Genomic DNA, 15,483 nt, shown 5'->3' on the forward strand with positions numbered 1-15,483 from the left:
GGAGTGGGTGGGGGGGGTGGGAGAAGGGAAGAAAAATAAGATGGAGCAACAGAGAAAGCAAAGACGGAAGACTGCTTCAACACAGCTGAATGTAAAGTAGATTGTAGCCCGTTTCAGTCATCGTCATCATTACTCCTGCCTTCTAACAATCCACTGAGAGAGGCAAACACACACACACACACACACACACACACGCAGGTGAATAAACACCGGTTTTTGGGTTGTGCCAAAAAGCAGCCGAGAGCTCATATCTTAACTGGGTTTCCCCTCACATCCAACTTCTTCACCTCTATCTGCCTGGGTTCTCAGCATCCAGCTCCTGCTCCCCACTGATCCATCAGTCCGCTCCCTTCCTCCAGTTATCTTTCTCCCCGTTCAGCTTTATCACTTACCTCCTTAAAAAGACAAAGCTCTCTCCATTCTGTTGTTTTCTCTATGTTTCCGACAAATTTAGTCCCGCTTCTCTCTCTTCTCCAACATCGAGCCTCTTTCACTTCGTCTCTGCCTCTAACTCTCACTCACTCACTCAACCTCCATCACCCCTCCCTCTCCGAGCCCTTCCTCCGTCCCCTGACACCTCGCGCTCTCCTCCTCCTCCTCCTCCTTCTCCTCCGTGTCAACTTACCATGCCTCCTTCCATCTTGCCCTTTTTTCTCTCTAGATGTAGTTGTATAACTTATCGCCCTGATCTCCATCCCCACTCGATAATTGGTGTGTGTCAGCAGCAGATGCAAGCCTGCTTTATTTAGCGGCTCAGTATTAGCTATTCCAATTAGTCATCTAATACCAGTAAGAAAGAGAAACTGTTGGCCTCCACGTACTGGAGCGCCGTGGGAGAAGATGTTTGTCGTGCACCGGCGACTGTGGCCAGCTTCCTTGTCTGTGCGCGACCGAGTGGAGGGTGCTTGTGGGGATTAACAGATGGCGAAACACTTTCCCCAGAGTATCGGCATTATTCTGCCTCTCTCTAATTAACTAGGTTTCAGAAACAAACCTTTGGGTTTGCTGTCCCCATGGTTACCCAAACACTGAACTGTGGCTGGCTGTGTTTGTGTGCGTGCGTGCATGCATGTACGCTTGTCTGCAGTCGAGCGTTGTGTTTGTGCACACACCTCTCTGTGTTTGCACGCCCCTGTGTGTGCAGCTCAGTCTCTGTCCCTGCGTGATTCTGCATGCACATGGAGTATCTTAGTTGCTTTGATGCCGTTGTTTCCCCAGAGGGCTCAGAGGCTGGTTCTGTCTCAAGCACCTATGTATCTGTGCAGAGAACGGCACCATTAAACAGGATCATTGCACATTTATCAAAGGTCTATTGTACCCTGCAGGAGAAAATCTTAATAACTGTTAAATCCTATGAATAATGATTTATAAGGGAGATTTAATTATGTTTTTTGTGACAGGGAAGGTAAAGGTAGAATTTGGAGATGAAGAGGGATGTTGGGGCTTTTTATTACAGATTTTTTTAACCTCCTGGGCAGTCGACTGTGAATATGATTATGTCTCCCCAGTCCTAGTACACCAAAGGACAGCTAAGCAGTCAGTTCAGCATTAAGAGTGTGAACCATTTACATCACAGAGGGTAAGCAGAGTAGAGCATTAGGAAGGCAGCTCTGGTGATTTTTCAACTTGGGCACTCTACTCTTGGATTTGGGCTCAACATGTGATAATGTGATGGAATCATTTCTGGTTTCCTAAAACGAGTGTGAGCCCCACGGTAAGCATTTGCTAAACAGCTGCAGTGTCATAGCAAAAGTCGCTCATGTGTGACAGAGTAAAATGGCTCATATTTGCTACAGACAGGCTCAGATTTTTATGGAGTTTCTGACAACATAGAAGGGATCCATGTAGGAAAACTTAATTTTTTCCCCAGTTAAACCTCTTTCACTCTCAGTTCAGTCCTTACTTTGGTTGCCTGTTCAGTTTATATGTAACAACAGATCCAAGGTAGTTTACCTGGAGTTATGGAAATGAAAGTCATAATTATATCTTTAATGTTCCCTTAGAACTGTTCTTGGTTATACAGCATACAATAGTCAAAAATATACATAAATGCTCAGATATAGAGCAATGAATACAAGTTGCATTTTTAGAACATGCCTTTTGTTTTCATCAACAACCTTCTGCCTCCATTTTGGGCTTAATATTTCACCACAAGTGTCAGCCATTTTGGTTGACTTATTTTCTATTGGTGGATTTCCTACTTCACCATGTTTGACAAACACCTTAACTGATTCCACCACCGTCCCCAATGTTTGCTTAACTATTCTTAGGTTTTCAGGTATTTAAGAGATCATGTAATGGCATTAAATGGGTAAATACTGTAGTGACAGGAAACAAAAAAATTTCTCTAGCCATTAATTAGTTTATGACACTGTGAATATAACTCCCGTTGATATAGCTTAGTAGTCTATAACATTTTTACTGCCACTAATTAAAAGTTTCATGTGACTGTATGTATAAATTAGATTTTGCATGTTTAAAAATCACATGCCAACGCATTAATATATAAAATAATCCACTTTCCCAACCAGTTTGTATTAGAACTGCATGACAGTAGTTTGTTAAATACTGTTTCCACTTTGGATACCTCATGGTACAAATAGATCGGCTTTATGTGTGAAAAAAGGCTTATTGATTCTGGTGTGACCTGGAGCCTCATTTTTTACGCTTGTGAAGACAAGAAAAATGACTAAAAAGGGTCGCCTGCAACAGGTTAGGATCTGCTGCTGGGAGGATATGCTCAGCTGTGTGGAAGAAGATTTTCTCATTTATTTTAGCAAGCATAAAACTGTAAATCTGATTTTTATGAACATCAGCACTGTTAACACCTGGGCTTAATGTTGCAGGATGGCTGCCGTGGCACTTATTTTAAATGTAGGAACCAAATAAACTGCAGTTTCTGTGTTAGATAAATTTTTTTCTCTTGGCTTTGCTTTCATTTGCTGTGCTTGATTCGACAGAGAGAGCTAAAAATCAGCAGGTTCTTTAATCCTCCAGCATGCACAAAATGTACATTAGTGTTGAATGTGGGGAAGTAGAAGGCAAAGTGTCAGCCTGAGCCACAGGTGCTCATTTCCATGCAGACCTTGATTCATAAAGGGAACGTTTCTTTAAGACATGCATGCACACACCTATATAAATCTCATTATTCTCTTTAGAACATGGCGTTCCAAGCTTGTTAGTGGGAATGTCTTTGAACTGGTTCAAACAATAAGAATTGACATTGAACATTATTGTTTTACATCACAATTGTTTTTATTACATAATCATGGAAATAATGGGAGTGACCCCTCTTGTTTTACAGTCCTAGTTGGCATATTTATCCTGTTGGCTCTTTTTATCCTTATAGACCGAACTTGATGGGCTATAGTTTTATATCTTTGTTTCTTTATTATTGTGATGTTACATTTTATTGCAACATAAAGAGAAGTTGAAACATGAAGTAATATTATTTAACTATTAGAAAGTGCTCCACATGCATTTGAAACTAGTTTTTTAAAAACTCAGCATAAAACAGGCAGTTTTTTTCCCCTTTGTCAGAATTCAAATGAACTAAAAGTACCATGTTTTGCATCAGTTGGGATTACCTGTATTTCTATGGGGTTTATGCCGGAATATATCAGTTTTATTACCAACTAGAATTTTGAAGTTTACAATGTTTTAGTGTTTGGTTGAAGCACATTATAAACTCCATGATTTTGGGTCAAATGTTTACTGGAAATGTGACCTATTCATCCACACAAAACTGGTGTAACTGAGACAGAATGTTTCAGATGTTAATTCATTTTGTCCACATTTTATTCTTTCCTGAAGATGCCATTTATCAAGCAACCACAACCTCCCGGACATGATGCTTCCACCACCGTACTTAAAGATAGCATGCTGTTCAAGTTTCCCCCGTTTACCTCCAAACATAACAATGATCATTATGGCTATGCTCGCACTGCTCAATTCCGATTTTTTTTGTGAAATCCGATGTTTTTTTTTCTTGTGGTGCTTTAGACATTTGCAAATATATGCGATGTGATCTCCTGGGTGAACTGCATTTATACAATGCTTGCACAATAGAGGAGGCAATGACGTCATAAGCAAGCATATTCTGTGTTTACGGAAGTAATCATGAATGGTAATGCTGGAGCACATCTAGTGATCGTTCCCAACCTTAAAAACTAAATCTTTTTAAGATAGTAAAAAAAAAAGAAAGACTGCTCTTCGCATTATCGTCCACCAGGGTTATTGTTTTTTCCCCACTTTTGTGCAGAAAGACGCAGAACAGTGATTTGTTGAGTATTAATGGCGTTCAGGTCGGATGAATGCGACCTGGCTGTCGCATTGGAAAACAAAATCAGATCTGTGTTGTTCAGACTGCCATGAAAAGGTCAGACACAGGTCGCATATCGGTACAAAAATCGAATTTGTGTCCCCTCAGGCTGCTGTGTGAACTTAGCCTTAGTTCAAACTTTTAGTCCTGGTTTTATCAGCTCACTGGACATACTTTATCCCCAAACAATGTCTTGTTCCCTGAGTGTATCTTCAGACTGCATTCTTGCATTTTTATGGTTTCCTTTGAGGCAATGCCTTCTTCCTCTTTGACTGTCCCTTTACTATCCCTGTGATGCTCTCTTAAATTTTTCCTCTTTAATCGTTACAAGTTTTATGCACACCTCAACATATTAATCTCTTGGAAACAGAGCTGGTCTTCTACTAGAAGCGTTTGTGTAGATATTAATATCCAATAGAAATATTGCCGTTATGGCCAATAACCGATATTTACCAGCATAATATAATGAACATTTTTCTACCTTTGGACACAATTCAAACCACAGTATAGAAATGAATATCGGTTAGTGTTTGACTGGCCCAATGCAGATGTGCTTCAAACTGCCCAATATTGGCTGTTAGTTAATGCCAACATATTGTGCATCCATGGTTTGAACATAGATATCCCAGCACTGTGTACTCTAAAAGAAACCATGCTTGTGATAGATTTATAACGCCTTTGTCTTTATATATCTCAAACGCTGTGCATGAATATTTGAGAATTGTGCATCAACTTGGAATTGTTTGAGCAATTAAATAGTAGTCTCAGAGTGAACTTCTTAATTTGAAAAGACAGTAATAAAAAAATCTTTAAAAAACTCTCAAGTTATTCTGGCGTTTAATTGAGCCCAAGGAAGCGAGTTTAATTAACAACAGTAAGAAGATAAAGGTTCATTTTTTTATACAGTTGCAGAAAATATCTGGTTTTACTTCTATATTTTCCTCTTCATAACGTTTGTGCACATTTGCAGCATTAGCTCTATTATGTTATGTATAAGTACTCCTTTCTCAAAGTTTTGATGCTCTTTACCCTTTTTATTCCACGGTATCTTCAGCCTGGTTAGACATTTCTTCAGTCTTTTGCCAAGAAATGTGAAAAAACCCTCCTTTTTTTCCTTTAAGGATTCAGATTACTAAGTAGGTCATTCTTGGTGATGTCCTGCCATATCTGAAAGCACCAATTTTTACAGCAGTCACAGATCCTCGTGATGGTGTCAGGCTGCTTTCTTCATGTCTATCCAAGTCTTATTTTAAATGTCTTTGTTGTTTTTATTCCCAGAGCCTTGAGAATGCCACTCCTTGATCTGTTCTCCAAAGACATGGGATTTAAGGCCTTGAAAAATTAAAAGAAGACTCTTCCTACTTTCAGGTTCCCTTAAAAGGGGAGTAGTTGTGTATCAGAGGGTAAAGTAAGTCATTCTAGAGGATTCTGAAGTGTATTTGGCTTCATCTCTAATGACATCTTTCGAATCATGGCACAATTTGATCTTAACATCTCAGAATATCTGACAAAAAATATGATTTTTCCCTCATTAGGTTTTTGTTTTCACTTCTTCACGAAATTAAAAAGGAGAGCCTTTCTAACGACCTTGGGAAATCAGCAAGCAGCAGTCTTAAAACATGGAATATTTGTATTAGCCTCTGTACTTAAAGAATATCTGTCTCTTTATGGGTCTTCTGAAAGATAATATAGAAGAAGTTGAACTTGGGATCACGGTGAGTGCCGGGGCAGAGAGCACAAAAGCAGGTGTAAGTGCACACATTCCCACATGCCGAGGCAACCGCTGCTCTCATTTAACACCAGTCACAGAAAAATTCAAACGTTCATTCTGAGTGACGGCGCTGCAGCGAGTATTAAACACACAAAAAAGAAATCTTATTTCCTGTCTCCGGGTGTTCTTTCTCTCCCCATGTAGAGAGAGAGAAGCTGGTCGCTTTTAATACATTTATATTACATATTCAGAGATTTTATGAGCTGTGAAATTGGAAATTTGTGAAAAACTTGATAAAGTCCATAAATTATCGACATGAATGTGAGTAAAACAGGAAGTAGGATCAACACGTCTGAACCAATATAGGATCAGTATTTTAAATGATGCATTTGGACAGATATATTTGTTGGCATCCATGGTGAAGATGTGTAAAAGGCAGAACATTTAATGTCACTATTATCACAGAACTTCATTCTCACACTGATCATTTTAGGAAAATCCACCCTTTAATTTGAGGCATTAATGCAAGTAAAAAAAACGTTCTCTTTAAAAAAATAATTGCTTTTAAGAAAATCACTAGTGGCTAAACTAATGGCTTTTCTGCTGTCAGTAATTTGAACAGCCCATTTTTGCTGCTAGGATAGCACATCATGTTTCTAAGCTAGGAGAGTAGAAAGAGGTGGATCTCTGAATGTGACAACTTGTGCAATCTCTTTAGATGATCGAGACACTCTGGCTCACTTACGTAATTGGGTATTGGAACTAATATTTATATAAAAGAAAGCTTATTTTTATAATCGTTTGACCATTTTTGCTATGTCTCTGGGCATCTTTGTTGGACAATTATCCTGATGAAAGACTTAGTCCCAGTTCTTAAGGGTGTAAGTACTTATATTTGTTTCAAGATATCAATGTTCGTAAGTTACACCCAACTGCTGTGGCCATCTATAAAGGACATAAATCCTGAGGATGGAGTATCCACTTTAAAGGTATAGTGGGGGATTTTGGGGGAATTTGTGAAAAAACCACCCCCCTCCACTTTAAAAAATGATGCACATGCACAACCCTGTATCTGCTCCCAAGAGAGAACGCCTATTAAACATGTGCGAAAGCATGCACAAGACCATTTCTCCTCATTTTACAAGCAGTGATATGAAATGGATTTCTCTAAATAGCATGCAAAATTTTACCTATCGAGTAGAAACTTTACAACTGACCTGTGTTGTTAGTGTATGCCATCAAGTGAAGGAATCTCCCAAAATAACTCTGGTCTTGTTTCTCTCTTCTGAGACCTTTCTCTGATTCTCATACTCTTGGTAGCCATTTTTTATTTTATAACCCTCAGCCATTTACAAAGAAAGGCCTCACTGCAGGGCTGCACAGTGGTTCATTGGGTAGCACTGTTGCCTTGCAGCAAGAAGGGTAAATCTAGACATGATCTGTTGTATTTTGACTTATTTAAATTTCTTATCTATATAATCAATCTCTTGATTATGCAGATCTGGCAGTTATTAGTCCTAGGCATGACCTTTGAAATTACCCAAAACAGGACGTTACAGTATGGTTGATATTATGTGATTTAAGATGGGTAATTGTTTTTCTAACATTGTCAAGTTTGCTTTGATGGGGTTTTCTATTTAATTAATGAAATGGTTTGATAACTGCATTTAATATGGTGTTATCAGTATCGGCGAGTACCGACAAATAGGGCACCAATACCGTTTTGAGACCCAAAACTTTATTCAACTTTTGTTACCCATTCCAGGTAGGCAATACAAAGTTCTGCTGCTTTAGTTTGTATTAGTCTTTTTCCTGCTTCACAAAGGTAGGCAGCAGCTTGAAAAAGCCATGATGGCAATTATTTTACATCCAAGGAGTATGCAGTTCTTCATATATACACACACACGTCAATTTCAAACAGATGGTATCAGTATGGTATCGGTATCGGCCAATACTGCACAGCTAGGTATCGGGTATTGTTATCGGGGCCAAAAAATGGCATCCGCGCAACACTATTTTATATCCACTGAAGTTACTTTTTACCAACACCAAAAGTTCCCTGAATGAGGTGGAACATATAAGTTAGAGAAAAAAAGCAAAGGCCAAAGGAATCTGTAAGGGGTTGAATACTTTTTAATTACTTTTTGGCAAGAATGCACATTTTCAGCCCAATGACCGACAGTTCTACTGCTGCTAAGTTTTGTATTTGGATTCTGCCTCCTTTAATGGATCTTTGCCGTTCAAACGACATGAAAGGCGGCAAAGGGAGCAGGGAAATGACATGCACCGCAGACTCAGCTGGCCAGGTGTGAAAGTGGGACTCAGATGTCAGAGGTGTTTTCATCCATGTGGTCTGAGCTTCCAGCCACTCAACCTATGGGTTGCCTCGCAACATATAGTCATGCAGGTCTTTTTTTTTTCTTTAGCTGCAGCTCTTTCATTGAATTGTTTTAAGTCAGCAGCTTTACTGTCCTGCATTTTATCTGTTTTGCAGTACATGCAGCAAACATGGAGTTAATATGTATTCCCAGGCTGTAAAACGGTCAGCTGTTCATTTACCTCAGCAGTCAGAGCCCTAAACTGAGGGTTACAAATTTGGCAAACAAAAACAGGACTATTTTTCACATTTCATATTTATACCGTTTTTATCCCCCTAACCTAGATAAACCTGAGATTAAATGATGAAGCATTTGCGGTAAAAGATATCTTATTTTAAATTTTTTTTACATTTATCCTTCATGACTGCTAAACCGCAGGGCACACTTTGTTCCTTTTGTGGAAAAAATACTGAGAGAAAGTCTCTGCTCCTTAAAAAGAGATGGCAGAACTATATAAGTTTGCTAAAAGCCGTCTAAAATGAACCACAAAACTTCTGGAGCAATGTCCTTTGGACAGATGAGACCAAAATAAGGATGTATGGCCTTAATACACAGTTCAAGACAAACCAAACACTCAACATCACCACAAACTCCTCATTCACACTCAGCCCTGGATGGACCATGGACTCCTTTGTACACCAAAGTATTCTAAAGTCAAATATGAACCCATCTGTCAGTTAGCTGAAGCTTGGACAAAATTGAGTTTTATATATTTAGACATTACCACAATCCCAAAAGTGGCAGTAAATCAACAGTAGAATGCCTGAAAAGATATTGAGACGCTGTTGTGGGACCTGAGTAAATCTGTGCAGAAATGAATGTCTGCAAACCTCAATAAACTCAAGAAGATCGGACCAGGATTCACCCACCACATGGTGCAAGACAGAAAAGAGAATTTGGGTTATTGCCTCTAAAGGCGTCCTGTGAACTACCGGATCATAGCTAGTCTATGACTGGACAATATGGCCGAAACTTATATAATGATACTTTGATTTCAGTCGATGCCATACTGTTTTGATAGAAATTTAAAAAAACTCAAAGTTGCAGATAGACTTTGAAGGATGTCCACAGTATTTTGCCATGCTTATATAACACTCAGACGTTATAACATTTAGATTTAAAACCAAAATGGATAAAACCCAAAGCACCTATCAGTGACAAATGCTGTCAAGTTAGACTATAAGTACATGTATATGGTACTATAAGTACAATGAAATATGGTAATGTTATTGAATCAAATGATATAATAACATATAATGATATTGAATTATTGTCAATCTCTAGGTTTTACTCGGGTCTCCCATTACTTACCTTACCCAAATGATCTTAATCATTAATTCGTCACATGGGTTTAGTTTAACTCTAACTCTTCCACCTGGGAATCTTCTTGCTGTTCTTCTTTGGATATAACTTGTGACCTACATCCTCTAAAGGTAAATTTAAGAGCTATCATTTACAGCCTTTTAAACTCTATGTTTAATAGTGAAGGAGTGCATTTGGTTGCTTTCAGCCAGGAAGCTCCCCATCCCTATTTAGACAGGTGTACTGAGACAGAATAAAGAAATCATCTGCGCAACCTGCCCAGTGGCAAGCAGATGATAGACGCAAAATAGGACGAAACTACTGTTAGAAGATGGAAACAGGGTAAATCAGCAGGTTTGATACCTCTTACATTAATATCACTAATCAGTGCTTTAAGTTTGGTGTGGAGATGACCATCTTATCCATAATAGTTTTTTCCAGCACCAAACATCTGATCACTTGGATCTGAAGGAAAATAAATAAAAACTGGGTGGGAGAAGGGTGATTATTGGGGAGCATAGAAATGGAACTTAAGACCATTAAGATCCAGCAGAACTATGCTAGAGATGGATGGTCAGGGAGGAGGCTTATCAAGCTTTAGGCAGGAGGAGGAGGAAAATGATGGAAGGCTCAATAAAGCCAGTCTACTGAAGGTTGTTTTTCATTAAGCTCGGTTTAAGAACATGTTTATCATCTCAACAGACCTCCACTCCTCTTTCAGCCCACATCTTTCCTGATGGACCTCAGCTGCCTTATTTTTCTATTGGGTTATGAATCCTCCTGGTTATTAATAGCTGTGTCCAACCAAATCAGGAGATGCTGGCTCTATCCCCTCTTGTCTACAGTAGATGTCAAGTTAAAAGGTATTTGGGGAGATGAGGCTTTATGTCCAGAAGGTATCTTGTTCTCTAGAACCTGCCTTGCTCCAGTAGGAGGTGCTAAACAGCACTGGAGTGCCACATGGATCTGTGTTCTCACCATTCTTTTTCACTAGGTTCACTATGAGCAGGAGAACTGGACTGACTCTGCAGTCGTTTGGCTTATCAGAGATAGACAAGATTATGACTCTTTGAAGAAACATATTTTAATTTACTTAATAAACACTTTTTTAACTAAATACTAATAATTGAATTAACTTGGGCTCTTTCTTTTGTCAGAGCTTGATGATATCCCCCTCTGTCTCTCACTTCTCAGGAATTCACACCATGCTCAACCTTTGCCGTGATGCATGGAGGCTTAGAAGTTGCAATAGTTTTTCTTTTGCATCTAAATTTACCCCCCAAGTGTATTTTAGGGCAAGAAAAATAGAGTTATTTACTGATAATGAGGGTCGTGCATTTTGATGTTTGAATAACCTTCAGAAAGAATATTATGTGTGGATTTATCCTCCCACTGTAAAACCAAGTTTTTAGATAGAGCGCACAGTCTCAGCTGGCACAATGCCTGCTGGCAAGCAGTATCTAAAATGAGGGATGTCTCCGGTGTTTTCAGACACAACTTTCTAACTGCCTCTCGCAGTGAGATTATGGGCTTATCAGATTATACTGACATGGTCACACCACTGAGAATGTGATGCAAAGGCAGCGGAATAAAGGGACCCATGATAATGTGATTTAAATGAGTATTTGGTCAGGTTTGAGTTTACTGACGGCGCTGCAGATGTCCCTGGGCGAGTATTGCTGACTCTACACGTTTTTGGTTATGCGGGTGAGAAAAACACTCGGGTATCGCATATGTTGAAGCTAGACACAGCCTGGCTTATCACCCTGCCAGCAGTTTACACTTTTAAAGCTGTGCAGTGACATGATACAAGCAGGGAAGGGTAATGATTGGACACACACTGGCCAGCTACACCACCAACATTAATTTAGTCTATAAAACAAGCTCATTATGCTGTTATTATAATCAAGCCGTCGTCACCTTTTTGTTATTTCTAAGAAAAGCTGTGTTAAGTTGGACCTTTTCATAACTAAAAGACAAATCAAGCCATATTGTCTTTTTATTCTGCCCACTGAATTGTTTGTAATCCTTAGAACTGAAGACTCAGCATGAGTTTATTCATTAGCTTCACGGGCAGTGGAGTTAGCCTCTAATAATGTGCTGTGCCTCTCTGTTCTCCTTGATAAGATTTAGAACCTGCTGGTTCCTATTCTAGCCAACAAATCAGGGGAGCCGCAGCAGAAAAGAAAAGTGAATGTAATTAACTCAGTAACAGGTTATAAAGTGGTGTTACAGTGAGCCATGAAAGAGGCTGCAGCGATAAGCGCTAATCCTGATAAGAAGCCCTAAAATAGGTTAAAAACATGTTTCTAATGGCATAATGTGGAGAACATGACATTTTACTGCATATTGTTAAATGCTAAATGCTTCTTCTTCTCTCCTTAATGTAAAAGTTGTGACAAATTGCAGATTTTTATAGAATTAAAACAAATCCCCCCAAAAATGAGGATAAATTCGTTTTCAATCACTTCAAATAAAGGACATAATTAATACTACTTTCAAGTAGACCTTCACTGTTGTGAAATGACATTGTGGTCCCCTATTAATGTGGATTTGATGCAATATTTGGGATGCCATTATGTTTGTAAACCATGCATTAGAAAAAAATGACCAAAATGGTAGGAGGGATGAAGAACTGAATCTGAATACTGCAACATCCCCAGAGTAGCAGCATCACACTGTAGGGAAAGCTTTCCTCTGCAAAGACAGGGAAGCTGGTTGGAGTTGATGGGAAGATGTATGAAGATCAATAAAATTGAAATGAAATAGAAATACTTGTATTGTCCTAAAGTGGAGACATTTAGGAAATACTGTATGTGGCAGTCCTGGAATGAAGCCTATTAGAGGCTGCAAAAAACTTAAAAACATTTTAAATAATGGCATTTTAAATAATAACATCGAAGTACAGCAATAATAATCATGCATAACTTTCTGAATGTGACGGGCGCCGCCAATTTTAATTTGCTTGATTCCCTCCTTCTTTGTCTTCTTCTTCTTGTGTTTTATGGTGGTTGGCAAACAACTTTTGTTGCATTACCACCACCAACTGCTTGATTTCCTCCTTCAATACTGGCAGTAATACTGCAGATGTTCACTGGGAGGCGAGGAGTTGAGGAACCGAGATAGCGTGATGTTTAAACGGTCGTCAGAACCGAGCTCGGCCTGGTTAACTGATCCGAGCTCGGACCGGTCTCGGCATGGATCGGTTTTTCAAGGGTATTGTAAATGGGGTAATAAGCTGGAGCTTATTTTAAAGATGTCTCTGTCCATTGTCTAGAGATGTGAGTTTGGCAGAAAGAAAATGAACCTTAACTGCAGCAAAGCACAGCTTTACAAACTACTTTGTGTTGATCTATTTTATTAAAACCTAATAAACACACTTAAGTTCATTAGATTAATATGAAGAACATCTAAAGTAGTCAATATTGAACCAATGTATACCATTTATTTAGAGATCCTCCATTCAAAGAGTCCTCTACAGATGATAATTTAACACTATTAAATGCTTTTATCATGTTTTTTTCTTTACTTGCTTTTATTCTGTTTTATTTTCCTTCAATTGTACTGTTTAATTAGTTAGTTAGCTGTCTGAATGAACTAGTTTTAACCACTGTCAATTGTCCCTGTACTGAATCGTGTAATACAAATAAACTCGCCTTCCCCTGCCGTTCTAAAGTAGAGGCTGCTGTGGATAATTTAGCTGTAGTGTGGACACAGCTGAGAAGAAACTAAGAGTAAAGCTTTAAATAAGAAAAGAAAAAAAGAATAAACCTGATGTATCAAAGGTCCAACTTTAAATTCAAATAGTAAAACTCAACATGTTTGTGTCAAGCCTGATGTGTTTTGTTCCATATATAACAGGAAAACATGCTGCCAGGCTGCTGTAAGGACTGAGTCTTCCTAATTTGAACTCTGTGACCAGCTGCACATGTTTTCTGGTACATTCTGTTAAAAGCCAAATCGATAGGACAGCATCAGCCAAGGCAGAATGACGCATGAACTTGGTGTCTGTTGGTAACAAGGATGGTGCAGAATAAAGCTTGCTCATGACTATACATCCTTGGCTTATGTTAACATTTCCATTTTACTTTAAAAAAAATAATCCTCTAGTGCTGCTGAATCGACATGCTAATTTTATTATAGATGGCCACGCTATCTTGCTGTGAACACTGAAATAAATGTAAGCCTTAAAAAACCAAACTACCATGGTCAACATTATTGGTCCCTCTTAGGATCTGACCTTTTTAAAAACCTGCTGTTCTGTGATTTGCTTCAACTTTCTAATACTCAAAGCTCTCAAAAGCACAGCTAAGGAGTTTTTCTTAAAACTTACACTTAGTATAAAAACCTCAGTGAGGGTTTGGACAGCCACTTGAGAAATGATCAAATAAAAAAAGACAATCAGTTCAGACTTCTTAACAACGATGAGGGAGATTTAAAAATGCAAGGAGTGCCACACAGCACACTGTACAAGTCTGATAAAAGTAGGAAGCAAAATAGTTGAAATACCCCCAATGAAAATAATAAAGATATCTTTAAAGACCCCAAAATGACAAACAGAAACCCAAGAGATGATTTACTGAATGATCACTGAAAGGTTTTTATTTTCTTCTTTTTTTGTGGATTAATGTGACTTCTATGGTTAGAGGGAAATGCTGCAAGCATCCACCTGGAATGTGTGAATAGGTTTCAACAAGTACATATTCCTACATGGTTTGACCGAGTATTTCTGTTGGCTGTCCGATTTTTCTTTATACTTGAAGCAGCACTGTCTAAGTTTTGACCTAAGTGTTAGCTTAATTTGAGATGTATTCAATTATGTTTCAGCTTTAATATACAGCAATTGGTGCATTTTATTACTGTGTACAGACAGCTTTATGGCAGTCTGGGCCCCCCTTAAACACAAGAGTTAAAAAAGGTAAAAGTTGTTGTTAGACACTTACCTGATCAGACATGTATCTGGTTCTCTGATGTAGGATTTAATATAGTGGATGCTACCTTGTCTTTACCAATACCTCCATGACTTCTCTATGTGCTGGTTTAAAGAGGTCTGCTATCACATGCATCCCCAACCTCGGTCCTCGAGGGCCGCTGTCCTGCAGGTTTTCGAGGTTTCCTTGCTCCAGCACAGCTGATTTTAATTGAAAGCTGATTAACAGTCTTTTGATCTACTGCAATCATTATAATCAGCTGTGCTAAAGCAGGGAAACCCAGGAAAATCCTTTGCCCAGAAACAATTTTTACTTGCCCAGTATAATGTTTGATAAACATAGTTCCTAATATTCATTTTTGTATATATGTATATATATATATATATATATATATATATATATATATATATATATATATATATATATATACATTAATGAAACATGTTTGTTTTTTAAATGTTTTTTGTAATTCAGTATTTTTTAAGTTTACAGGTTCCTGGTGTGTATATGCATGCGTCAGATAAAGAACTCAAGCCTACATTACCGTGTTAACATGCTTTTCAACCCTTCCTGCACATTCTTTTCAAACTAAACTTTGCTTTAAACTGTTGTGTGCTTGGAAAAATATAAATTGTAATGTTAAAAAAATCTAAAAAAAAAAATTGACAGGTTAAAAACTTAAGATAAATCACAAAACAGAAGTCAATGTCACAAATAAATAACTTTTATTTTAGAGTCACGGTATGTTTATACAAGATAATACTATTAATATAATGTGACTTTTCTAGAGAATCATTATACATAGTTATTTTATACAGGGTTTCCACAGTCTTACATAAT

At 38.2% G+C, this 15,483-nt stretch overlaps 2 protein-coding genes across 6 annotated transcripts in view; one reads left to right on the plus strand and one right to left on the minus strand.

The window, feature by feature from the left end:
• LOC107087777 (leucine-rich repeat transmembrane protein FLRT1-like) overlaps positions 1–751 on the minus strand; it is a 56,383-nt gene extending 55,632 nt beyond the window's left edge. For 2 of the 5 annotated variants that reach the window (XM_015379544.1, XM_015379535.1), the window contains exon 1: positions 393–451. The gene's annotated coding sequence lies outside the window, so the exon portion shown is untranslated. Of the gene's footprint in view, positions 1–287; positions 521–625 lie in introns of those variants that run through there. The other 3 variants (XM_015379551.1, XM_015379526.1, XM_015379560.1) reach the window with 3 other exon arrangements.
• macrod1 (MACRO domain containing 1) overlaps positions 1–15,483 on the plus strand; it is a 208,683-nt gene that overhangs the window by 92,895 nt on the left and 100,305 nt on the right. The gene's annotated exons all lie outside the window — the stretch shown is intronic.

This window comes from Cyprinodon variegatus, unplaced genomic scaffold (genome assembly GCF_000732505.1).
Source record: "Cyprinodon variegatus isolate N-32 unplaced genomic scaffold, C_variegatus-1.0 Scaffold10, whole genome shotgun sequence".
NCBI classification, from domain to species: domain Eukaryota; kingdom Metazoa; phylum Chordata; class Actinopteri; order Cyprinodontiformes; family Cyprinodontidae; genus Cyprinodon; species Cyprinodon variegatus.